The sequence below is a fragment of the Corylus avellana genome, chromosome 8 (assembly GCF_965113065.1).
Source record: "Corylus avellana chromosome 8, dhCorAvel1.hap1.2, whole genome shotgun sequence".
NCBI lineage: Eukaryota > Viridiplantae > Streptophyta > Magnoliopsida > Fagales > Betulaceae > Corylus > Corylus avellana.
In genome coordinates this window covers 14,307,616-14,314,129 of record NC_142497.1, presented here as the reverse complement: position 1 = coordinate 14,314,129, position 6,514 = coordinate 14,307,616, and positions in this window count along the sequence as shown.

Here is a 6,514-nt window from a genome sequence, read left to right as displayed (position 1 = left end):
CTTTTATGTCCTATAAATAGGGGTGTCCACAGCACATAAACGTAGAGAGAAAAACCAAAGTAATATTTGCTTTGTGTTTTTGGTGAGCCAACAATAGAGAGAAAAAGTGAGAGTAAGAAAGAGAGTGTTTTCCCATTTTTGTTATTATTCTCCTTTGGGTCAAGTGAGAATTGGGTGTATTTGGTGCTTTGGGTTTAAGTGGTTTTCTCGCCCTGTTACTCTCTTGCACTCATCTTTTGGTACTGAATTTTCTCCAGGTCGTCTCCACTAGTGGATCTAGGCTTGTTAAGCCGAACCACTTAAATCTTTGTGTCGTGTGTGATTGCCTAATCTTTGTTATTTTCGCATTCTTCTTATTTTTCGCATGTCACGGGTCTTGGGAAATAGGATTAATTTGCTAACAACTGGTATCAGAGCTGTTGGTTCGAGTGGGAGCGATGGCAGGTGAAGAAGGAAAGATGAGAATCGAGAAATTCGACGGCAAAGATTTTGGGTATTGGAAGGTACAGATTGAAGATATTCTTTATAGGAAGGATCTTCATCAACCTCTTTTGGAAGAACAACTTGACGATATGTATGATAGCGAGTGGGCTCTACTTGATCGTAAAGCCCTAGCAATTATCAGGTTATCACTGTCAAAATCAGTTGCACACAACTTTGTGAAGGAGAAGACCACAACAGGTCTAATGAAGGCTTTGTCAAGCATGTATGAGAAGCCATCGGCTAACAACAAGGTGCATCTGATGAAGAAATTGTTCAACCTAAAGATGGCGGAAGGAGCTTCGGTGGCACATCATCTCAATGAGTTCAACACCATCACAAATCAATTGTCCTCGGTGGAAATTAATTTTGATGATGAGATTCACGCGTTGATCGTCTTGGCATCTTTGCCAAATAGCTGGGAAGCAGTGAGGATGGCTGTGAGTAACTCTGTGGGAAAGAGTAAACTGAGCTATGAAGATGTCAAGGATTTGATTCTTAGTGAAGAGGTTCGCAGAAGAGATGCGGGTGATGCCTCTTGTTCTCGTGCTGCTTTAAACCTCGAGACTCGGGGCAGAGGTCAAGAGAGAAACTTTATGAGGGGCAGATCTAAGTCCAGGAAGGGTAGGAGCAAATCCAGGTTTGGATGACAACCTGAGTGTTGGAACTGTGGCAAGACAGGCCACTTCAAGAAGAACTGCAGAGAGCTGAAGAAGAAGACTGAAAATGACGCCGCAAATGTCGTAGTAACAGAAGAAGTGCACGATGCCCTACTTCTATCTGTTGACAGTCCTGTTGATTCTTGGGTCTTGGACTCAGGGGCTTCTTTTCACACCACACCGATCCGTGAAGTTCTTAAAAATTATGTAGCAGGAGATTTTGGGAAGGTGTACTTGGCTGACGGAACAGCATTGGATGTTGTGGGTATAGGCAATGATCGCATTAGAGTCCACAGTGACTCGGTATGGAAGCCGCAAAAGGTCAGACATATCCCAGAACCGAAAAAGAACCTAATTTCAGTAGGACAACTTGATGATGAAGGGCATTCAATTTATTTCCACAGTGGAAAGTGGAAGGTCAGCAAGGGAGTCAAGATTTTGGCTCGTGGTAATAAGACAGGTACTCTCTATATGACGACGAACAGCAGGGATACAATTGCTGTAACAGATACGGGTACTAACTCAAAGTTATGGTACCTAAGGCTTGGGCACATGAGCGAGAAAGGGATGAAGGTACTTCTGTCAAAGGGGAAACTACCGGAACTGAAGTCAGTTGAGTCTGATTTGTGTGAAGGCTTCATCCTAGGAAAGCAGAAGAAGGTGAGTTTCGCAAAAGTTGGCAGAACACTGAAGCCGGGAAAGTTGGAGTTGGTACACACGGATTTGTGGGGTCCCGCACCAGTGGCATCTCTTGGAGGCTCGCGATATTACATCACATTTATTGATGACTCAAGCAGGAAGGTATTGGTTTACTTCTTCAAGCTTAAATCTGATGTATTTGAAGTTTTTAAGAAGTGGAAGGTCATGGTAGAGACATAAACTGGTCTGAAATTGAAGTGTCTAAGATCAGACAATGGGGGAGAATACGAAGACAGGGGTTTCAAACAGTTTTGTGCAGTGAATGGGATTAGAATGGAAAAGACTATCCTAGGGACACCACAGCAGAATGGCGTGGCTAAGCCCATGAACAGGACCCTCCATGAGTGTGCAAGAAGTATGAGATTGCATGCTGGACTACCGAAAACTTTCTGGGCGGATGCAGTAAGCACTGCTGCTTACTTGATAAACAGAGGACCATCAATTCCTTTGGGCCATAGACTACCTATAGAAGTCTGGAGTGGAAAGGAGGTAAATCTTTCTCACTTGAAAGTTTTTGGTTGTGTTTCGTATGTCTATATTGAATCTGATGCCCATAGCAAGCTAGATGCTAAGTCTAGAAAATGTTATTTCATTGGCTATGGGGATGAGACATTCGGGTATAGGTTTTGGGATGATCAAAACCGAAAGATCATTAGAAGTAGAAATGTTACTTTTAATGAGATGGCTGTGTATAAGAACAATTCAAGTGCAAAACCAGTAAGTACAGAGTTAGAGGCTAAGAAGCCTGAATTTATCAACCTAGATGGAATTTCTAAAGGTGTAGCTCAGAGAAGGAATTCAGAAGTTGATAAGGATTCAGAAACTGACGATGGTCTAGAAGTTGAAGAAACAGTAGATCAAGAGACAGAACAGGGTACACCGACAGTGGCTGTCCATAGATCTACTAGAACCATTAGATCTCCACAGCGTTTTTCACCCTCCCTGTTTCATATTTTGTTGACGGATGGCGGTGAGCCAGAGACATTTGTTGAAGCCTTGGAGGTTGCAGATTCAATCAAGTGGGAGTTAGCCATGAAAGATGAGATGGACTCATTATTGACTAACCAGACCTGGGAGCTGACTGAGTTGCCAGCAAGTAAAAAGGCTTTGCATAACAAATGGGTGTTCAGAATAAAGGGTGAACATGATGGTAGCAAACGCTACAAGGCAAGATTGGTAGTCAAGGGATTCTAGCAGAAAGAAGGAATTGACTATACAGACAAATTCTCTCTAGTGGTGAAGATGACAACCATCAGAATTGTGCTGAGCATTGTGGCGGCGGAGAACTTACATCTAGAGCAGCTAGATGTGAAGACGGCGTTCCTTCATGGTGAGTTAGAGGAAGAAATTTATGTGCAGCAGCCACAGGAATTCGCAATGCAGGGGAAGGAGAGTTTAGTGTGCAAACTGAGAAAAAGCTTGAATGGTCTGAAACAAGCTCCAAGACAATGGTACAAGAAGTTTGACAGTTTCATGTGCAGTACTGGGTTCACAAGATGCAATGTAGATCATTGCTGCTATGTCAAGAGTCTTAAGAACTCTTACATTATTCTACTTTTGTACGTAGATGATATGCTCATTGCAGGGGCCAGTATGGAAGACATCAACAAGTTGAAGAACCAGCTGTCAAAGCAGTTTGCAATGAAGGATTTGGGTGCTGCTAAACAAATCCTTGGGATGAGAATCATCAGAGACAGGGCCAATAGTACACTGAAGATTTCACAGACAGAGTATGTGAAGAAGATTCTCAACTGATTTAGCATGGATGAAGCTAAGTCAGTGAGCACACCCTTGGGGAGTCACTTCAGACTAACCAAGGATCAGTCACCGAAGACGGATCAGGAGAAAGCATACATGAGCAAGGTACCTTATGCCTCAGCTATCGGAAGTCTGATGTATGCAATGGTCTATACTAGACTGGATATTGCACATGTAATGGGAGTTGTGAGCAGGTACATGAGTAATCCAGGGAAGCAGCATTGGGAGGCAGTCAAGTGGATTTTGCGATATCTGAGAGGAACTTCAGATATGTCCCTTTGCTTCACAGGTGCATAATTAAAGCTGCAGGGCTACGTGGATGCTGATCTAGCGGGTGAAGTTGATAGCAGGAAAAGTACTACAGGGTTTGTATATAACTCTAGGGGGTATTGCTATGTGTTGGACCTCAAGGTTACAAAAAATTGTAGCCCTTTCCACTACAGAGGCGGAGTATGTGGCTGTGACAGAAGTTGGAAAGGAGATGGTTTGGCTACAAGGTTTTTTGGATGAGTTGGGAAAGAAGAATGAGAAGGGCGTTCTACACAGTGATAGTCAGAGTGCCATTTTTCTTGCGAAAAACCCGGCGTATCATTCAAGAACAAAGCATATACAGTTGAGGTATCACTTCATTCGATCTCTTCTTGAAAGTGGACAATTGTTACTTGAGAAGATTCGTGGAACTAAGAATCCAGCAGACATATTGACAAAAGGTGTGACTATTGAGAAACTGAAGCTGTGCGCAGCTTCAGTTGGTCTTCGAGCTTGAAGATAGGTGGAGGAGACATCCGGAGGAGATTCACTTTGTTGCAGCTTGATGGGATTCAAGTCAAGTGGGAGATTGTTGGCGTTTTTTTGTGACTTTCACCATAAAGTTGGTGGGACCCAGCATCATTAAAGGAGGATCCTTTTGGCTCACATTTTGTATTCCTAGTTGCTCTTGGAATTGGTTTTCCTTTTAAGAGCATGATTTGGACTTAACGTCCTTCTACGATTTGGAATTGGAGGAGCCTTGCTTAGCCAACTTTTATGTCCTATAAATAGGGGTGTCCACAGCACATAAACGTAGAGAGAAAAACCAAAGTAATATTTGCTTTGTGTTTTTGGTGAGCCAACAATAGAGAGAAAAAGTGAGAGTAAGAAAGAGAGTGTTTTCCCATTTTTGTTATTATTCTCCTTTGGGTAAAGTGAGAATTGGGTGTATTTGGGGCTTTGGGTTTGAGTGGTTTTCTCGCCTTGTTACTCTCTTGTACTCATCTTTTGATAGTGAATTTTCTCCGGGTCGTCTCCGCCAGTGGATGTAGGCTTGTTAAGCCGAACCACTTAAATCTTTGTGTCGTGTGTGATTGCCTAATCTTTGTTACTCTCGCATTCTTCTTATTTTTCGCATCTCACGGGTCTTGGGAAATAGGATTAATTTCCTAACACCTACCTCCTGTTTTCCCAAGTCATACTTTGGTCCTCCAATGTTCTGTTACAAAGTAAAAAAACAAAACATTTGAGTGAACTTTGATGTTGGAAACATCTAGAAGTTTCAGAGAAATCCAAACTGACAACCATATCCATGAAAGTCAAAAGATTAGCGGTCAATTAATGATCTGTTATATGACACCAGATCATTTACTCATCAATGCACACACAAACCAATTCTCCTTATACATTTTCCATTTAAGTACTCCTTGTACAGTATAGATACCTGAATACCAGGACCATTTTCAGCACCTGCAAACCTTTTTCTATTTAATGAATTGGTAAACATCTACCTGGGTTAAGATGCGACCATCACGAAAGGCTTTATAAGAAGTTTTTCTTAAGAAAAAAAGCTTCTTACCCATTTTATGAAGTGGTTAAGTCTACTTGGGTTAAGAAGCAACCAACACAAAAAACTAAAAACTCTACTAACAATTCAATCTCCTTAAATTAGAACATTCATGTAAATCTAGGTAGCAATGATAATATAACACAAAATATGATAATTTTTACCTCTTTCTGCTCAAGTTTTTTGTCCAATTCTTTGAGCTCCATATCCAACTTTTCTTGAAGAGAGGAATGTTCTAGCTCCTTTTCATCATCTTCAGTCTCATCTGCATACAAATTTTATATAATTTAATTTGCACCATCATGTAGCCAGCTCTCAGGATTGAAGATAAAATGCAGAGATCATGAGAACAAAAGGATATGTTGGGCAACAATTATATAAAACTTATTCCTGGCTACTATTGTACCCTAACTACTAAAATAACAAAATATCATGACATAGCTTTCATTCTATGGACAACAACTAAAAGCACTGAAATTAGTTGTAATAAAGAATAGCAAAACTCATGTGCCAAACAAAATTTTAAAAATTTGGGGTTATTACCTTTTTTCCCCATTAACTACAATGCATTGTCACTTTGCTCCCATGAACTACAACCCTACTGTCCGACCCTATCAAACTACCATTTTGTGCCCAAAATTTCCATTACGTCAGTGAAAGGCGTTAACTCAGACGGTCAACCCGTTACGTGCGTCCCACATGCCATCTTAAAATTTTCTATCCCGCTTTTGCTCAGAATAAGGTTGTCACTTCATGGGGGCAAAGTGACAATGCGTTGTAGTTGATAGGGAAAAATGTGGGATAGAAAATTTCAATATGGCATGTGGGGCACACGTGACGGGTTGACCGTTTGAGTTAACGCATTTGACTGACGAAAGGGGAGTTTTGGGCACAATGCATTGTCAGTTTATCGGGGCAAAGTGACAATGTGTTGTAATCGATAGGGGAAAAGGTAATTATCCTTAAAAATAAAAAAATAAAAAAATGTAAATCAATGTAAAGCGTCATAATAAAAAGAGCATTTCATGTTACCTGAAATATCCACAAATTTCGTTTCATAATCAAATGGATACTCGTTAGTAAATGGAAATAGCCCATTTTT